This window comes from Myxocyprinus asiaticus, chromosome 3 (genome assembly GCF_019703515.2).
Source record: "Myxocyprinus asiaticus isolate MX2 ecotype Aquarium Trade chromosome 3, UBuf_Myxa_2, whole genome shotgun sequence".
Classification (NCBI taxonomy): domain Eukaryota; kingdom Metazoa; phylum Chordata; class Actinopteri; order Cypriniformes; family Catostomidae; genus Myxocyprinus; species Myxocyprinus asiaticus.
Window position 1 is genome coordinate 30,539,878 of NC_059346.1, and position 22,158 is coordinate 30,562,035.

The window sequence follows — 22,158 nt, forward strand, 5'->3', positions numbered from 1 at the left end:
TAACAAAATAGATAAATATTGAAAAGAAAAAAGTATACATAGAATACACAATAGACAATATATATATATATATATATATATATATATATATATATATATATATATATATATATATATATATATATATATTGATACATACACACATACAGTACATACATATACACACACATACATACACACACACATACATATACATTTACATACATATACACATATATACACATATACACATGTATGAATATATATACATACATACATACACACACACATACACATACGTGGTGCAAATCTAAATACAAATCGGTTATGTACAGCGCAAGGGAATGTAATGGCAGAAGAGGTAGGATGTGTTGAATAATATAAAAAGACTAAGCTGTGTATTGCACGTTAATTATTACTCAAAGGGGCAGTTTTAACTGTTCATGAGATGGATAGCCTGGGGGAAAAAACCGTTCCTGTGCCTGACGGTTCTGGTGCTCAGAGCTCTGAAGCGTCGGCCAGAAGGCAACAGTTCAAAAAGGTAGTGGGCAGGGGGAGTGGGGTCCAGAGTGATTTTTCCAGCCTTTTTCCGCACTCTGGAAGTGTATAGTTCTTGAAGGGGGGGGGCAGGGGGCAACCAATAATCCTCTCAGCAGTCCGAACTGTCCTTTGTAGTCTTCTGATGTCTGATTTCATAGCTGAACCAAACCAGACAGTTATTGAAGTGCAGAGGACAGACTCAATGACCGCTGAGTAGAATTGTATCAGCAGCGCCTGTGGCAGGTTGAACTTCCTCAACTGGCAAAGGAAATAGATGTCAATGTGAGTCTCCCACTTCAGGTCCTGTGAGATGGTGGGCCCAGGATCCTGAATGACTTCACTGCTGCCACAGTGCTGTTTAGAATGGTGAGGGGGGACAGTGTTGGGGGGTTCCTCCTAAAGTCCACAATCATCTCCACCATTTTGAGCGTGTTCAGCTCAAGGTTGTTTTGACTGCACCAGACAGCCAGCTGTTTAACCTCCCTTCTGTATGCAGACTCATCGTCATCTCGGATGAGGCCGATGACAGTGGTGTCGTCTGCAAACTTCAGGAGCTTGACAGAGGGGTCCTTGGCAATGCAGTCATTGGTTTAGAGGGAGAAGAGTGGTGGGGAGAGCACACATCCCTGGGGGGCACCAGTGCTGATTGTACAGGTGCTGGAAGTCAATTTCCCCTGTCTCACAAGCTGCTGCCTATCTGTCAGAAAGCTAGTAATCCACTGACAGATAGACATGGGAACAGAGAGTTGGTGTAATTTAGTCCGGAGAATAGCTGTGATGATGGTGTTGAAAGCCGAACTGAAGTCCACAAAAAGGATCCTTGCATATGTCCCTGGTCTGTCCAGATGTTGCAGGATGATGCAATCCCATGTTGACTGCATCATCCGCAGACCTGTTTGCTTGATAAGCAAATTGAAAGGGATCTAGAAAGGGTCCAGTGATGTACTTCAGGTGGGCCAACACCAGTCTCTCAAATGACTTCATGACCACAGACGTCAGGGTGACAGGTCTGTAGTCATTAAGTCCTGTGATTTTTGGTTTCTTTGGGATGGGGATGATAGTGGAACGTTTGAAGCAGCATGGGGCTTCACACTGCTCCAGTGATCTATTGAAGATCTGTGTGAAGATGGGGGCCAGCAGGTTAGCACAGGATCTAAGACATGCAGGTGAAACATCATCTGGGCCCTGTGCTTTCCTTATCCTTTGTTTTCGAAAGACGCTGCTCACATCATCTTCACAGATCTTAAGTGCAGATTGAGTAGCAGGAAGGGGGAGGAGGGGGGTTGCAGGAGGTGTTGGTGTTTGTGTGAAGTGAAGGTCAGAGTGGGTGTGGGGTGTGAGATTGGGCCTTTCAAATCTACAGTAGAACACATACAGGTCGTCAGCCAGTTGTTGGTCCACCACAGGGTTGGGGGTAGGAGTCCTGTAATTCATAAGTTGTATCATGCCACTCCACACTGATGCAGGGTCGTTAGCTGAAAACTTGTTTTTCAGCTTCTCAGAGTATCTTCTTTTAACCACTCTGATTCCCTTATTCAGTGTGTTCCTGGCCTGATTGTACAAGACTTTATCCCCAACTCTGTAAGCATCCTCTTTGGCCTGATGAAGCAGCCTGAGTTCCACTGTAAACCATGGTTTGTCATTGTTAAATGTTAAATAAGTCCTAGTAGAAATGCACATATCCTCACAGAAACTGATAAATGATGTAACAGTATCTGTGAGCTCGTCCAGATCTGTGGCTGCAGCCTCAAAAACACTCCAATCAGTGCAGTCAAAGCAGGCTTGTAGTTCCAGCTCTGCTTCATTGGTCCATCACTTTACAGTCCTTACTACAGGCTTAGCAGATTTTAATTTCTGTCTGTAGGTTGGAAGAAGATGAACCAGACAGTGATCAGATAGTCCCAAAGCTGCTGTAGGAACAGAACGATATGCATCCTTTATTGTTGTGTAGCAGTGATCCAGTATATTTCTGTCTCTGGTTGGGCATGTAATGTGCTGTTTGTATTTGGGCAGTTCACATGTGGGGTTTGCTTTGTTAAAATCCCCAAGAATAATAATAACTGAGTCCGGGTATTGTTGTTCCGTGTCTGTGATTTGATCAGCCAGCTGTTGCAGCGTGGCATTCAAACACACGTTTGGCACGATATAAACACTCACCAGAATAAACGAGGAAAACTCCTGCGGCGAGCTTACAGTTAATAAAGAGCGCTTCCAAATTAGGACAGCACATCTTCTTTAACGTTGTTACATCTGTACACCAACTTTCATTGATGTAATAGCATCAACGCCTCTCATTTTCCCCGTTAACTCCGCGATGCGATCCACTCTGAACAGCTGAAAGCCCGGCAGATGTAACGCGCTGTCCGGAATGGCTTCACTCAGCCAGGTTTCTGTGAAGCACAAGGCAGCAGAGGTTGAAAAGTCCTTGTCTGTGTGGGTGAGGAGATGTAGTTCATCCATTTTGTTAGGAAGAGAGCGGAGATTCGCAAGATGAATGCTCGGCAGCATTGTTCGAAAGCCCCACCAATGGAGCTTGACCAGCGCGCCTGCTCGTCTCCCTCGCCTGCGTCTCATAGCGCATTTAAACAACACAGCTGCGCCTCTGACTATAATGTCAAACAAAACGTCAGAATATTCAAAATCCGGGAAAAGATTAAATGGTATATGCTGTCAAATGTTCAGCAGTTTGTCTCTGGTAAAACTGACCGGAAAAAGATTACTAAACACAGGACAAACAAACAAAAAACAACAAAACAATAGAAGCGCTCCACACTGAGGCGGCCATCCGCTGCGCCATCATGATGTAACACGATGTAACACGATGTAACATACAAAGACCAGTAAACAAAAAAAAAAGAAAAGCTAAATCAATATTTGGTGTGGCCACCTTTGCCTTTAAAACAGCACCAATTCTCCTAGGTACACCTGGACACAGTTTTTCTTGGTTGCTGGCAGATAGGATGTTCCAAGCTTCTTGGAGAATTCGCCACAGTTCTTCTATCTATTTAGGCTATATCTCAATTGCTTTTGTCTCTATATGTAATCTCAGACAGACACGATGTTCAGTGGGGGGCTTTGTGGGGGCCATGACATCTGTTGCAGGGCTCCCTGTTCTTCTATTCTAATCTTTTTTATTTGCAAAAGTAATGTTTGGGAGTCTAATATTTATATCTCCTATTAACACACTAAAGTAGCAGATATAAATTACCATCTTAACACAAATGCTTTTGTGAAACATCTTATGTGCCCAAGATTTTGCACAGTACTGTATATATAATAGTACCAAAAGGGTATAGGGTCATTAGAGACCCTGGGTATGTAATAGTGTTGTTGTTGTTTTTTATTTTATTTATTTTATTATTATTATTATTATTTGCACTTCCATAAATTATATTTTTTATGATTATTTCATATCTACATACAGTACACTCACTTAACAATTTACTAGGAACACTATACTAATATTGGGTAGGGCCTCCCTTTGCTCTCAAAACAGCCTCAATTCTTCATTGTATGGATACAAAAAGATGTTGGAAACATTCCTTTGAGATTCTGGTCCATTATGACATGATTTCATCATGCAATTTCTGCAGATTTGTCAGCTTCATATTCATGCTGCGAATCTCCTGCTCTGTCACATCCCAAAGGTGTTCTATTGGATTCAGACCCAGTGACTGGGAAGGCCACTGAAGAACAGTGAACTCATTGTCATGATCGTGAAACCAGTTTAAGATGACTTTTGCTTTGTGACCTGGTGTATTATCATGTTGGAAGTAGCCACTAGAAGATGGGTAAATTGTGGCCATGAAGGGATGCACATGGTCAGCAACAATTCTCAAATAGGGTGTGGCATTCAAGCTATAATTGATTGGTATTAACAGGCCCAAAGTGTGCCAAGAAATCATTCCCCACACCATTACACCACCACCACACCACCAGAAGCCTGAACTGTTGACACAAGGCAGGTTGGGTCCATGGATTCATGCTGTTAGCACGTATATCACTTTGATTTTCTGTGCAACAGTGGTGAATTATCAGTATCCCACATGCGTGTACATATACATATTGTACATGCTATTTGTTACTCAAGGTTGCGCTGTTGTTTCAGTGATTGACTTGATTTACATTTGACATTGCTATTTGATGATGAAACAAAATCGAAATAAACTATAGTAAGTACAACACATGAACAGTATGACATGACTATTGTCATTCGGGTGTACTCTTGAAATTATGTTGTCCATCTATTTAGACTCAATAAGTGCCTGACAAAATACATACAGTATGTGTAGCTTATGTGTAGCTTATGTGTATCCTATGTGTAGATTTTGCATAATGTGTATGTTTGAACAGCACATTTGGTACATTTACCAGTAAAGGCAACCAACGATTTTCCTGCAATTTACCTGGTTGTATGTGTGAACAGGGCTAATGACATACAGTATGTAATAGAAAACTTTTGAATTTGAATGATGCTGCATCCATGCCACTAGGTATCACCGTAAATCCAAGATCACATGAACAAAAAAGTTACTGAGTGTACCTTTAAGCAAATTTAACTGTGTTAATCATTTTCAATTAATCTCAAAATGTATTTAACTTTAACATTAACTTTGACAGACCAAGTAAAAAGCCATTACAAGAATTGTTGAACTATATAGTGAGCTAATGACCAACTTTATCATTATTAGTGTAAAGTGTGTAAGTGTTGGTTTCGCTCTCTCAGCTAATGTACTCTATGAAGAAAAAATGCTTGGCATGATAAATGCAAATACATCAAATAAAATCTATTGGCTAAAATGCCGTTAACAAACCAGGTTTTATTGTGACAGAACTAAATTTGATATCTAATGCCCACTGATATCATTAAAATCTGCAAATGACATTCTTTTTTAATTAGGGATTAGTATAGGCAGGTCTCTTATGGTTCAACACATGTTCCAGTTTCTACTATACAGAATGTATCAGGGACTATATAGGCAACAGAAAATAAATTATTATTGTATTTATTTTGTATAATACATTTGTATGTTTTTAAACCAAGTATTCTTGACCTCAACTGGTGGTTAACTGAAAATGTGAACAAATTTCTTACAAATAACTCATTTCAATTTGGTTACTTTAAAAAATCTGTCATATTATGCTGATTGGCAAAGCCTTTTTCAAAAGGCAGGTGGATGCTTAGCAGAACCTTATTTAGATGTACAAAACAGCATATTCCAACCACATTTTACAACTCATGTCGTCAGTACCACAACGTCACTTAATGGGGCAGGACAACAGAAGGGACAGAGAGATGAACATGTGAAGAGTTGAGGATGGCTAACCCTCTACAACTGCACTGAGTATCTAGCAGGAGTTTCTTTTAAAACCTTACACATATAAAAGGCCTGCCATCAACACATTTAATCTCTTATATAAAAGGCCTGCCATCAACACATATAATCTCTTAGCTGAGCCCATTGAAAGCCAGGGCTTTGGGGTTAATTCACCCATCGCTCTGTGTTTGAATCAACTCCAGACTCACATTGAGATGAAAGCTCGAGAGTCCCATGGACGAGTTGCACCATGGGGCCCGCTGGGCCTCTTCAACGAGGCCGGATTACTGCTTGCTGGTCTGGCTGGGACCTCCATCAGGACAGGGAAACTGAAAAGAAAAACAATAATTAGAGATAATTGCTTGTGTCCAAACATTAACATTAAAGCCCCCTCTCTCCATCCTTTGCTCTCTTTCGATCTCTTTATCTCTTTCTCTTTGACCCCCTATATGCCCCCCTCTCTATCTCCCAGTCTCTCACTTTTGGTAGTATATCGGGTGCAAAGAGAAAAACACACCCCTGTTTTGACAGCTGGGCAGGGGAACACAATTTGTGACAGCTGAACTGAAACATTTTTTAAACAAGAAGGAAAAGGAGAAAAGGGGGGTTAGAGCAAGAGACTGAAAGGCAAAGAATGGAACAGAAAGAAGGAATGTGGACAGAAAATGAATTATTGAAACAACAGAAACAGGACCAAATAACAGTCTTCTAGATATCCATATAAATATTGTGAAGAGGAGAGGAGCATGATAGAAAACAAGCTGAAAGAGAATGGAAATCTTAAATAATCCAAGGAAAGATGTTAAACAAAAAATCTAAATCAATTTAAAAGTACGAAATATTTTCACCCGAAAAGCTCACTTGAACATGGTGTCATGCAAATTTTGATGCATTGGGTTAATTTGCTGCACAGCAACTGTGACCTCTGAACTTTGAGGTCCAAGCGGGTCAAACTGAACCCAGAATGAGGCAGCCAAAATCATGTCAGTCTGAGGGAGCAGTGTCAAAGGTCACTGGAGAGATCTTGGGGTATATGGGCCAAAACAAGGACCATATGTGGATAGATACACATTTGAAACCAAAATAACCCCTTATTTTCCATCCCCTCTAACCCTTCTGCAGGCACACACAGACAGACCTACCACAGACACACTGCATCCAAATTGAATTAAGTCATAAATGTAAGTGCTACACTGATGTTAGGGAGGTATTGATGGAACATTGGCTGACTGCCCTGTAATACTGACAGTGACATAAGTTTTCCCTTAAGGAAAATACTAATGCAAACAATGGAATACATTTTTCAAAATATTCACACTAAATGCTGCTTCTGTTTACATTTCCTCACTAAAACTATTCCAGCTTAAGATGGAGGCAGAATTAAGTGAAGAATTAAGGGGAAAGAGGCAGGATTGCACCTCTGGCCATTTTGTTAAAAATGCCAAGCTTGAAAGATTTTCATAGGGAAATATTTCATGAACATTTTATGCAACTTACATCAGGTCAAAATTTCATTATAAAAGTCATTATATTAGATTTAGTAGGGGTAGGGTTGAGGTTAGCGTAAAGTTTAGTGGTAGGGGTAGGTGTAGGGTTTCTGTAGGACAGTGGGGCCGTTATTAACATTATTAACTTACAAAAAGCTCTTCCTGCCAGCAGCTGATGCTAAGCTTGACATAAGTGCGTCAGCGAGTTCACACAAGAATTCAGAAGTGGCGCTTATTTACAACAGAATAACGAATGTCACGCGAGAGTTCAACCATTTCAAACAGCATCAGAGCCCTGGATGGAAGCAGCGATTTAATGATAAAAACTTTTTAATTATCGACTTGTTTCTTACATAAACCTATCAATTCACTTCAGAAGACATTCACTGATTGACTGGAGTTGCATGGATTACTTTTATGCTTCCTAAATGTGACTTTTGGACCATCAAAGTGCTGGCACCCGCGTACTTCCATTATACGGACCTGACAAAGTTCTATCTTCTTCTAAATATCTTAATTTGTGTTCTGCTGAAGAAAGACAGTCATACACATCTGGGATGGCATCAGGGTAAGTGAATAATGAGAGAATTTTCATTTTTGGGTGAACTATTCCTTTAATAATTACTTTCCTACAACAGGTGGAAAACATACCAATAAAAATGAATCACAAATACAATTGTAAATATAAACATAAAAATAAACCATGACCTAAAGATAGATTAACAGAAATCTCATAAATATTTGTTTCATACAGCTACAACAGTGAATAACTGTATGTCCATGACGGACATACAGTTATTTGATAATCCACTGTATATTCCACTGAGTTTGGACATTAACTTTATTACCACCTGCTGGTGGAATCTCCAAACTACAAATGTAGGAACTGAGTTTGGACTTTGCGCTGAGATAAGACGTGCTTTTGAAATGTCTTAGCGCAATTACCTATTTCTCAGGAAAATAGCAACCTGCACTTTGCACTACTTCATTAACATAAAATACACCCACAGTTTGTGCACATACACCCAAAATAGCACAAACACTCCCACACATGCCCAATTATGCTTTACGCTGGCACGAAAACTGTACATAGAATTAGCGCTCTAAAAAAATTGGATAAGACGTTGCGCAAGGCTGTAGCATGTAGCGCTGCGCTTTACGTGCTTACGAAAACAGAGCCCAGTGTGTGGATGTCACATGTGGCTCTCACGAGACTTTAGGTAACTGGGGGGTTACCTTCTAGACCAGTGGATCTCAACCTTTTTTTGATGAACACCCCCTACTTCATTCCCTTACTTTTACTAATAATACAATTTATATTGTTTATATATTTTACCTTTGCCTTTTTGAAAATTATAATTTATTCATTAGTTATTTATTTGTATAGTTTTAACAGTGGGATTTGTAACAAGACCATAGATAACACATGGAAGCATGAATCTTCTTCACTACCATGGTTAGATGTAACATGATTTCTATAAAACAAACTATGGCATTTTTGTAATTATAAACAGTAGACATAAATAATAAATACAAAATATAAATATTTATAAGTTGTAACAAAAATGTATTATATTCCCTCACTCCCTAACTAAAATTTATTCAATGTATTTCAATTTCAGTGTAGACTATGACAAATTTAATAGAGCTGAAGTAGTGATATAATAATATTTATTATCAATCTGTTTCTGCCTGAAGTACAGTTAGTGTTACTATAGTAAATTCAAGGGTGGTGATGTAAAATTCTATACCGAATTTAAATGGTTTCCGCTTATCACGCCTTGCTTCTCACTGATTCTCGCAAAGCTGTGAGTTTAAGAGCTCGAGCTTTAAGGGCTTTGTGCTTGCGCTGCTCTGTCCATTGAGCCGTATCCATCTACAGAGCCATACAGGTGCATTAGCCGAGGTTGTGCCTCTGCCTGTGTATTTGACGCTGCTAAACCAGATACTTCAGATGCGTTGCTAGACTTCAAAGTCAGATGAACTGCAGCACAAATGCATACCAGCCCGAATAACTGAGAACCAACTGATATACTCCAAGTCTAGATAAACTTTTTAATGCAGAGAGGAACTTGACGATACATTTGATTAACATGACTGATAAATGCTCCCCATTTGTAACCTAATGCCCCCCTCTCTACTAATTTGCTCTCAATGACCCCTGGCATCCTTTGAATGTCCCCAATAAGAACCCCTGTTCTAGACACTACTGTTCTTGACAGCTGGATGAAGTGTCGTGTCTAGAGGGTAACCATCAGGGCAGACAACATCCAAAACAAAAAACATAAGAATTGTAAACAAAACAAACTAAACACTGCAATGTTGTGTCGGAGCTCGCAACGCAGCAGCCATACTCTGCACCATCTTGAGTCCAATCATGACATGCTGATTAATCAATTTAATAACAATTAATAGCATATATCAATATTTACTGAGAAAGGCCCCTGATAAGATGAGAAATGCACTGATAAGACAATACAAAAAGTGGTTGTAGAAGTCAAAACATTGTTTGTTTTATTCCCATCATTGAACAAGCCTGCAGTCAACAGCAATCCATTTTGCAATTGAGTTCGTCAATCTGTCCTGTTCTCACAGGATGTTCTTACATTTTGTCTGCGCTATTTTTAATTGTCGATTCATGTACATATGCATCCGGATGCATAAAGTCACACAAAGGCCGCATGCAGTATTCAAACATTATGTTTATTATGTATATTTGGAGTCCCACAGAAACCCTACCCCTACCCCTAAACCTAACCCTAACCTTATTAACCACAAATGCGACTCTGGCAGGACTTTGGCATCCAGGCGGGTTACCTTTTAGACACAACAAAATGCTGGGATCTCGCTATTTTAACATTTTCAGCAACTTTTATTCTGATGCATCATCTGTCGTTTATGACACTGAAAACCAGTGAGAAGCTTCAAAAATGTCTGTCTGATGCATATGTACATGAATTGACAATTAAAAATAGTGCAGACAAAATGTAAGAACATCCTATGAGAACAGGACAGATTGACGAACTCAATTGCAAAATGGATTGCTGTTGACTGCAGGCTTGTTCAATGATGGGAATAAAACAAACAATGTTTTGACTTCTACAACCACTTTTTGTATTGTCTTATCAGTGCATTTCTCATCTTATCAGGGGCCTTTCTCAGTAAATATTGATATATGCTATTAATTGTTATTAAATTGATTAATCAGCATGTCATGATTGGACTCAAGATGGTGCAGAGTATGGCTGCTGCGTTGCAAGCTCCGACACAACATTGTAGTGTTTAGTTTGTTTTGTTTACAATTCTTATGTTTTTTGTCTTGGATGTTGTCTGCCTTATTGTCTACGACAGACAAACACTTTTGGACATTGGTTCTGCAATTACACACCATAAACCGGACTTCAAATTCCTCAATGCCGACCCGCTGTTTACAAACACACCAGCAGAACCCTTTGTCTGGGCAGCCCGGCCGCGAAACGCAAAAGGTAAAGGGAAAACAGAGCCGGCATTCTCATCAGAGTAAGACGTCGTGCAAATTGACCCCCGCTACCCAGTATTCTACTGGCAAATGTTCAGTCTCTGGACAACAAGCTCTGCGAGCTGAGAGCGCGGATCTCTTTCCAATGAGAGATGAGGGACTGCTGCATTATCTGCCTTACGGAAACTTGGATGTCTGCTGAGATTCCAGATTCAGCCATTGAACCCGCGGGGTTCTCCGTGCACCAAGCGGACAGAGCGAAAGACCTCTCAGGTAAAAGCAGAGGTGGTGGTGTATGTTTTATGATCAACAAATCCTGGTGTGATCAGAGGAACGTACATTCTATCAAGTCTTTCTGCTCTCCTGATCTGGAATTTCTCATGCTTCTGTGTCGACCATTCTGGCTACCGAGGGAATTCACAGCGGTCATTATCACTGCTGTGTTCATCCCGCCACAAGCCAACACAGACCGGGCACTCAAGGAACAGTATGGGATTATTAGCAAGCAGGAAACCACGCACCCTGAGGCCGCATTAATTGTGACCGGGGACTTTAATAAAGCCAGTTTCAAATCAGTCGCACCAGAATACCACCAACACATTAGTTTTAACACACGAGGGGACCAGGTTTTGGACCATTGCTACTCTCCCTTCCGGGACAGCTACAAATCCCTCCCCTGCCCACCATTTGGCAAATCGGACCACTCTTCCATTCTGCTTCTGCCCGCTTACAGGCAGAAACTGAAACAGGAAGCACCCACCCTCAGAACATTCCAGTGCTGGTCAGACCAATCAGACTCTACGCAACAAGGCTGTTTTGATCACACGGACTGGGAGATGTTCCAGCTCTGATGACGACATCGAGCTTTTCGCTGATAGCATAAAGTGTGTAGAGGACGTTGTTCTGACCAGAACAATACGGATCTACCTGAACCAGAAACCTTGGATTAATAGCGATGTTCGTGCGGCACTTGATGCGCGGACCTCCGCTTTTAATTCCGGGAATGCGGAGGAGCATAAACAAGCCAGTTATGCCCTCCGAAATCAGAACAGCAAAACGTCAGTACAGGAACAAGATTGAAGGACAGTTCAACACCACCAACTCTAGAAGCATGTGGCAGGGAATTAATATCATCACGGACTTTAAAGGGAATAAAAACTCCGCCGTGAACACCACTGCCTTTCTCCCGGATGAGCTAAATACTTTTTATGCTCGTTTCAAGGGAAATAACACCACCCTCACAGAGAGAGCTCTCGCGGCCAAAGCTACAGAGGTTAGTTCACTCTCTGTCTCTGTAGCGGATGTAACCCGATCCTTCTGACGGGTGAATATCCGCAAAGCTGCGGGTCCAAACAGCATTCCGGGCCGCGTCATCAGAGCGTGCGAGAACCAACTGGCTGGTATTTTTACTGACATTTTCAACCTTTCCCTCTCTTCGTCTGTAGTCCCCACATGCTTTAAAACATCCACCACTGTGCCTGTTCCAAAGCAATCCAAAATCACTTGCTTAAATGACTGGCGTCCTGTTGCTCTGACCCCCATCATCAGCAAATTCTTTGAGGGACTAATCAGAGATTACATCTGCTCTATGCTGCCTTTCTCTCTTGACCCGTTGCAGTTTGCTTACCGCAACAACCGCTCCACTGATGATGCCATTGCATCTACAATACACACTGCTCTCTCCCACCTGGAAAAAAAGAACACTTATATGAGAATGTTGTTTGTAGACTACAGCTCAGCATTCAACAACATAGTGCCCTCCAAGCTTGATGAGAAACTCCGGGCTCTGGCCTTAAACAGCTCACTGTGCAGCTGGATCTTGGACTTCCTGTCAAGCAGACGCCAGATGGTTAGAATGGGCAGCAACATCTCCTCATCACTGACCCTCAACACTGGTGCCCCACAGGGCTGTGTTCTCAGCCCACTCCTGTATTCCCTGTACACACATGACTGTGTGGCAACACACAGCTCCAATGCCATCATTAAGTTTGCTGATGATACAACGGTGGTAGGTCTGATCACTGACAATGATGAAACAGCCTACAGAGAGGAGGAGCTCACTCTGACACACTGGTGTCAGGAGCACAACCTCTCTCCCTCAACATCAGTAAGACAAAGGAGCTTGTGGTGGACTTCAGGAGAAGAGACAGAGAACACAGTCCCATCACCATCAATGAATCACCAGTGGAGAGAGTCAGCAGCTTCAAGTTCATGGGTGTCCACATCACTGAGGAACTCACATGGTCCATCCACACTGAAGCCTTTGTGAAGAAGGCTCATCAGCACCTCTTCTTCCTGATACGGCTGAGGAAGTTTGGAATGAACTGCCACATCCTCACACGGTTCTACACCTGCACTGTAGAGAGCATCCTGACTGGCTGTATCTCCGCCCGGTACGGCAATAGCACCGCCCACAACCGCAAAGCATTGCAAAGTGTGTTGCGAACTGCCAGACACATCATCGGAGGTGAGCTTCCCTCCCTCCAGGACATATATACCAGGCAGAGTGTGAAAAAGCTCGGAGGCTCATCAGAGACTCCAGCCACCCGGACCATGGGCTGTTCTCACTGCTACCATCAGGCAGGCGGTATCGCAGCATCAGGACCCGCACCAGCCGACTTCGTGATAGCTTCTTCCCCCAAGCAATCAGACATTTGAACTCTTGATTTCCCATGATCAAAATACATCAGCACTGCACTTTATGACTCTTACTCTTATATCTCACACCGGACTGTCATAAATTATATTATTATTATATTATATTCTCTCTTAACAACACACTGGCAACTTACTATCAACCGACAGCCTGAATGTCAATACAGTACAATACAACTTACTGTACATTTTATATATACTATATATACTTTTATATTGTATAATGTGTATTCTATATTGTGTGTATTGTATACTGTACATTATATGTTATTATTTGTATATTGTGTTATGTGTAATTATGTGTATATTAGATTTTAAATTGTGTTGTAAATCTGATGTTTATTGTAAATTGGTATATGTCCCATCACTGTCACGACTATTATGTTGCTCGGAACTGCACCCAAGAATTTCACACACTATTGCAATTGTGTATATGGTTGTGTGACAATAAAAGTGATTTGATTTGATTTTTGATTTGATTTGATGTCATGTAATTAATTCAAATACAATTTGTAATGGATTGACAGCCATCATTAACATATTTTGACATCTCAGATGGATGATCCCCCTCTGACATAACTCTGATTGACTCTTTCCCTGTACTCTCTCTCTCACACAAACATTGGTGCTCGAGATTAGACACACAGCATTCATTACATACATCAGCCTCATAAATCTAGCAAAGTAATTCAGTGTAACACCTTCACTGTTGCTTTAACATTCCTCAAACGACCTGCAGTGAAATCATCTGGAACAGCAATGTGTCTGTTCCTGCGAGGAGCAGCTGTTTGTGTCCTCTTATGCTTATCTGTTGTGTCATCTGTGAATGTTTGTTTGTTTGTTTATGTTAAGTTTTACATGAGAGAGAAAAAGGATTACAAAAAAAGAGACCTGTAAGATAGCCATCTCACTGATGCTCTCTGATCTGGGCTAGGTTCTTTTTCCAGACAGTATGCAGTCAAACATCTGCAAAGATCATCTGGGCCTTCATCTGAGCCTAATTAGGTCTCTCTCTCTCTGCTTTATTAAAGACAAGGATATGATTTATCCATCAGATACATTATTACAACTGGGCCGCAGCCTGAAAATGGCAATCAATATCCCATTCTGTTAAAGCACAGATCACATGTGATCATGTATGGCTTGTGAGGTTTAATGCACTGTCAGTAATATTATGACATTTATTGAAGGGTAATGAATTGAACTCTGGAGGGCAGTTTTTCTAATCAAAATGAAGCCCACTTTTCAGAGCAGAACTTTCAATGATGAATCTGAAGACAGTTTTCACTTTATTCCAAGACCAAAAGTGAAACAGATCTTGAAACTTTTAAACGTACACGTTTTTTTGCGTTCCAACCACAAATGGATTTTTCTTACAAATTGTTTCTGAGAAGATATTGATTTGAGAGAGAAATTTTCATCACATTTGTAGAGCCACATTTTTCCATTCTTAACCAGTGTTCCCACAGTCCAGCTGTTAATAATCGAATTTGGTCATTTTTCTAAATCTGAGACAGTCGATAGACCTAAATCGGTGGAACACCTGCTTAGTAACTGAGGACAGAATGTAAAAGTTCAGACTCCTGACATGAGCGGTATTAAAAGTGTGGAAAGGAGGACCCATAGTGGTTCAATGGCTTTCTCAGGCTGTGGAGAGCAACTGGCGGCCAGAGTGAATAAGACTTGAATGGGGGCCTGGGGACCGCTGATAGATTTGCCATCAGAGCTACTTAAAGCTCTCACACACACATCAAACAGGCTGCACACAGTAAACATATATTCATCTCGGCACTCCCTTCGTCATAGCTCACATTCTCTAAAGGCAACGCTCTTCCCTCAATAATAATTGTGTGAGGAAAATGGAATTCATAAATATGCAATTATGTGTGTGTTGGGGGACACGTTTCTTAATAGCAGCCTTTGCAGAAAAGTAATGTAAATGAGCAGCGGGGTACAATATGTTCAGCAGATCTGCCTGTGTGCATGAATGTGTTTATATACGTACAGTGTTTATGCATGTGTGTTTGAGGCTGTATGTAAATGAGCTTTAAAAGTCTGCTGTGTCTGTAAATCATTTCCTCTTTGCCATATTGATCTCATCATCCTGGGGTTTTACTGTCAGATGCTCCCCAAACAAACTGTGTGTGTCTGTCTGTGTTAACGTTCACTCATTATGTATATGATTGCTCATGTGTACACCAGCCATTCATACATTATTTTTGTGCGTATAATTAGAATAAATGGATGTGCGTAACAACATACAGTGCCAGAGCTTAAACCTGTATAAAGTAATAAAGATTGTGTGAGTGATGCTACTCTATCTGGGTGGCAGTTCCTCTAGAGGGGTGGCTGGCTCTGCAAGCAACATGAACAGCGGGAGGATAATTTGGATTTGATTGGTTTCACATGTTTTTCATAAACAGCAAAGCTCACTCCCTTCAGTTTGCTCTGCTGTGTTTCGCTGAAAACATGGAATCCATTTGTCCCCTTCTCCCCTCCTTGCTATTTAGCATTACTGAGCAGCATGTCACGTGTTGAACAGACCACCAGCGCGACTGGCATCTCACAGTTATGGTGACAGACTGTAATGCCAGTGAAGTGGCATTCAGCTAAAGACCCTCAAATGTTTAACTGTGGATATCACCCATTTGCTTTGCACACTCCAGTTTGGATAAATGACAGATGCAACTTTGTGATGTGATGTCTCATAAAAGGTGCTCAGCTCGGGTGCTGTAATAAATAGGTAAAAGTTTTTTCTTTGAGCATTGTATTGGGGTTTTAGGATGCTAACTTTAGCTAAAGCCTTAGTAGGCCCTATGCAAGATTTGTCTTTGAATAATGGGTCCAGTGTTTTTGTGAGTATAACTGACCTTTCATTCACGTCATCCCAAAGGTGCTCTACTGGACTTAAGTTAATGGCTAGTGTTCCAATATGCAGGCAGCTGCCTTGCTGCCCAGTTAGTCAGTGCCTTAACAGGCAGTGTTTCTGTATTAAGGTACTAACTGGTTTCAGACTGTCTTCACAATAATGTCACGTCTAATGATCTAGAACAAATTTAAGTGAGCTTTTTTAATTATTACAATGCTAATATCTTAGTACTGTTAAAATAAATGTAAACATTCCCCCACAGCCAGCAATACAAGGCGTACACAACCCCATTTTACTTCCGTAATGTGATGCATTTGCAATTCTAACAGGTTATGACTTTTTTTTTTTTTTAACAGGAAAACGAGGGGGAAATGTAGTGTGTTACCTTATGTTATCCATCGGGGATTGATTGGATGTTATGTTTCGGCAGTTCTGATAGATGCTGTAACTACAAAGGCCTACTTCTGACAATGTGGTCCCCCCTCCCCCAGCAACATATAAATACATTTTTAAAAAGCATTATACTAGTGTTTCACCTGTGTCCGAATTTTTTTTTTTTCTGTTTTTTCACCAGGCATTTTAGACACCCTTGGAGTCAGCCTAGCAGGGGTGTCAAACTCGGTTCCTGGAGGGCCACAGTACAGCAGAGTTTAGCTCCAACCCTAATTAAACACACCTGAAGCAGCTAATCAAGGTCTTCAGGAGTGCTTGAAGATTACAAGGAGGCATTTTGGAGCAGGGCTGGAACTAAACTCTGCAGGGCTGCGGCCCTCCCTCTACATTTTTGTGGAAGGTTTTTTTTTAGGGGGGTTAATTATTTAACAATAAAACCAGGTACTTATATTAATAAAGTAAATAGGGTGAATTTGGATTTATTGTTGACCTGTCTCGGGTTCTTTGCAGGTCAGTGGAGTGACGTCACTGCCTTGTTTAGGGGCTATTTGACAAGACGCTATTGTCTGTGCTGTTTATGCCAGACTACTAAAACTACCTTTAGCATGTTGCTTTTATTCAAAAGAAGATATGCTGCTATCTTTGTCATTGTTTACAGTAATCACCCGGGTTTTTTTGATCACATGAGTTGTACGTTCTTTTCTTTAGTCGGTTTTGTGAAGACTGGTTATGCATGTCTCATGATTAGCTTATTGCCATTTTTTAACGACCAGGTGTGTAGGCTACTCCAAATAAAGTGAATAATTGAGAATGTGAGAGTTGGATATAGCACTGTAAGCCTATGTCATGTCGATCTGATGATGAGACAGTCCATGGAAGCATGCCGTTAATGGTTATGTTCACTTTCCTCCTCGTTCATCTGGCACGTGTTCTGTAATAAATAAAGCGGAGCTCTCCAATAATGAGCTTTGTCGGCCACCCGCGCTTTATGGCGCAGTGAAATTAATGAAATTCACATTGCGCTGCGGTCTCAATACAAAGGCACAATACAAATCCTGCCACCCTGTTTAAAATAGTAGGCTGTTGGATCTAAAGAATTTGCACTGGTCAACTCCTTTGTGGAAACCATTTTAATTTAAAGTCAGTACTTTTAACGATTAGAGATTAGATATCCTATTAGGTAAGAAGCCCAATGCCCAAAATAAACTAAAATAGAGACTATTCTAATCGTGATAAATGCAGAGCGGTTTAAACTTAAATGTAGAGGAAACCCTGAGCAAATGGGATTTTATAAAGTGTGTCAAAATTTCCAACAAGCACAGCGAAACGAAGTTAACCAATTTCTTCATTTGGATTAATTATTGGTTTATTTATTCATTCTTTGGTAGGCTTTCATGTGCCACTCATAAAATTAATAATAGGATATAATATTTTAATAGCCTATGAAAATGTTTGACATTGATACAGACGAATCACCACAAAATGAGCTACAACTTTCATTCTCTTCAAAGTGAAAAAAAAAAAAAAATGACTAAGCTTTTTGAAAGTCGCCTCAAAAGTAAAAACACATTAATTGGAACGGAAATTGTGTTCAGGTTGTTTTCTTTATTAAAATCAGTGAAAAAAATAAAATAATTTTTTTTAGCCTAATTTCATAATTTACCAAAGATGTAATTGTAGCAATACAGCATTGTATTTTTGTAGCCAATGTAAACAGCGAAATGTAGGCTATTTAAATGAATACAAAATGATGTAGTATCAAAGTAACAACAGGGTTCGTTGCGAAAGTTTACAGTTAAAGTATTTAATAAATATGAAGTACACAAGTTTTTCTACCTATTTAAGCTTTTTATTATGCGATGTAAACCCTAACTCATTTGTAGTCTTATATATATATATAATAATTATGAATAATTATTATTATTATATAAATAATAATAATAAAAAAATAATGAAATCAGTAAACTAGCCTTAGTAAATGAAGAATCACTTGTAGTTTAAAGATGACGTAATAAAGCTCATTTTAACTGTAGCCTAATGAAAAATAAATCAATTCTCTCTCTCTCTCTCGCTCTCTCTCTCTGGATCACATTTATGATCACACGAACATTATAATTAATTGTTCAAAATGTATGTAAGATTTGTTTATTTAGAATAATTAAATCATAGACCATAGCCTATTTGTGCTAAATAGTTTAGACAGTGTACTAATAACAGGACCTATTATTCGATAGGCTATGGCTAATTAGGCTATAAAGTCGATATTTTTGGACCCATAAAGGAAAAATAAAATTTTACTACTACTTCCAATTGCTTCCTATAATATGTTCCACACTAAGTTATTCACCTTATGCACCAGATAAACTAGCACGCAGCCATCTCGAAAATTTTGTCTTTGATCTTCCGGTCTTGTGTATTCTACATAGATCACATACAATCTCTATGGCGTTGATGTCAACGAGTAATTAGCTAGCATAGTGGATTTACGGGTTGTATAGTTGCCGAAAGTTAACATGAGTATTTTAAAGTGTTCAGGCGATATCATAACAACTGGAAGCAGCTGGGGGAGACTTTAAAACAAGAGTACTTCATTCATAAATCTACAAGAGACACCCCTGACCATCTTCTCGTGTCATTCACCCATGGCGTTATAGTTCAGGGTAGGGTTGCACCAGCTGTGCGTAAATTCTCACGTAAATTTGGACGTAAAGTTCACACTAAGGGCTTAGTAACTACTAGTTAGTTTGTAACTAAGTCAGTGCTTAATTTGGTTGCACCACCTGTTCTTAAGGTAAAACTTAACTAGTAGGTCATAAGCTCTCCGTAAAGTAATGCGTAGTTGCATAATATGACGTTTACCTGTATTGATCCAATAAACAGCCTTCAAATTTCAGTTTGATCTTGTTATGGTTGATGTTCAAATCTTGTTTACTCACGTAACTGTCAGCTGTAATAATTTATATCCCCATTAAAATACGATACGTAATAAAACAAGATTTCATTAATGGTATATTTAGCCTATGTAAATAACAATATTTAATAACTGTATCTAAAACTAATAAGGGACAATAAATAAATAATTACTTATACAACAGGCTGGAAAGTTATTAGTTGGAAAGTGGTTCATTTTAATATCTTACATATTTCGTATATGTTGAAACTTGACACAGGGCGGCATGCACAGGTGCACCGTTAGATCGGGTTCATGCTGAAGAGGTACGTTTTTTACATGTTTTCTCTCGTAAATGTAAACGAGTGTAAATGCCAACATCATCATATATGTGGAAAGGACTGAAGCCTGTCAACCTAAACATGAGCTCATTGATGTCATTAATTGAGTCTGCTTTTTTATTCCATTCGTTTCTCCTGGTCGGAGTCTTCCGTAAATATTTAGTTTATATGTAGGGTTACGTCCTACCATTTACGCCACAACTAGGCTAAACAACCGGCCCGTTGCACCAGCTGTGCGTAAGTTAAAACTTAGCCTTTCGACATATATGATGGTGTTGGCATTTACACTCGTTTACATTTACGGGAGAGGAAAAAAGCGTACTTTTAAGTGGCTCTTCAGCATGAAACCCGATCTAACGGTGCAGTTTTCAGGGTGCATTGCTCAGTGTCAAGTTTCAATACATTCAAAATATATATAGGATATTAAAATGAATAAATGTCTATTTTTCCAGCCTGTTGTATTAGTATTTATTTATCACCCCTCGTTTATTTTAGATACAGTTCTTATGTATTGTTTACACAGGGCAGACATACTATTTATCAAATCCACTTTTATGATGTATCGTATTTTAATGGGGATATAAATTAATACAGCTGAAAGTTACATGAGCAAACAAAATTTGAACATCAACCGTAACAAGATTAGATTGAAGTTAATGGCTTTCTAACACTTCTGTGTACAAATTTGAAGGCTGTTTATTGGATCAATACAGGTAAACGTCATAATATGCAACTACGCATTACTTTACGGAGAGCTTATGACCTACTAGTTAAGTTTTGCCTTAAGAACAGGTGGTGCAACCAAATTAAGCACTGACTTAGTTACAAACTAACTAGTAGTTACTAAGCCCTTAATGTGAACTTTACGTCCTAACTTACGTGAGAACTTGCGCACAGCTGGTGCAACCCTACCCAGGTGAGTAGCTTTGAGTGTTAAAACAGGCCGGGGGTAGGGGTGCTACTATATTTATCCACACACACACACAAACATATGTTGGTGCAGCTAACATTATGAGGACTCTCCATAGACATATGATTTTTATACTGTACAAACTATAGATTTTATCCCCTACCCCTAAACCTAACCTTCACAAAAAAACTTTTTGCATTTTTACATTTTCAAAACAACATCATTTAGTATGGTTTTTTTTTTCATTTAGTAAGTGATTTGAATTAGGGAGACACCAGAAATGTCCTCATTTATAGCACAATACCCATGGAATTAACAGTTTGTAATTAATTTTATTCCTAGTAAACCACCTAAACTGGATTTTATTCAGATCTAATGATAATTTATATCCCCTAAACCTAACCCTCACAGAAACCTTTTTGCATTTTTACATTTTCAAAAAAACATCGTTTATTATGTTTAACATCCCATTTCCCTCGTGGGGACCGCTGGCTAGGCCCTAGAAGGTAGGTGATTTCAGGTTTTACTATCCTTGTGGGGACATTTGGTCCCCACAGTAGTATAAACATGTACAAACACACCACACACACACACACACACACACACAAAAGAGTGTACGTTTTATTTTATATTGCGTTTACAACTATTTTAATCACATGCAAGCCTCTTAAAAATGTGGGGTGAAAAAATAATTGAAAAAAGTGCAAATAATTCCCTTTAATGTCAAGAACTTGCATGTAAAATATTACGAGCTGTACTGTGTTTGAAATTTCATGTCAACCACACATTTTAACACAAATTATTAACAAGTTGAAACCCTAAAAAATTAAGCAGAATTAAACGCTAGTGTTTACAAAAAACAAACTTGTACAGTGACAGAAAATACACCTCAGGAGTATTTTCACCTAGGCCCTATAAAGGGGTGCTGTAGACTCGCACCATCAACCCTTGCTGAAAAATACTTTCTGTGCTCTCCCACGTAATCCATTTTGATCGACTTTTCTCAGTAGCTGCAATACAATCCGGAAGTTAGATGACAAAATTCGGAAGAACTGAGTGCTGAAAAGGGGCGGGGCTGAATAAGGTAGTTCAGTTCAGTTTACTGGTCATACTCAAATAACCTTTCACATGTAGACAGCCTCGCTTATGCAAAAGGTTAAAATAACCCATATAGGGAAATGCTGTCACTTGTGAACTTTTGCGGTTTTGCAGCAGTTGGACTAATAACACGGGGGACTGATCACGTGATTAAATTTATTGTCATACATTCACAGTCAACAGAAAACTCCTTTCCTCAG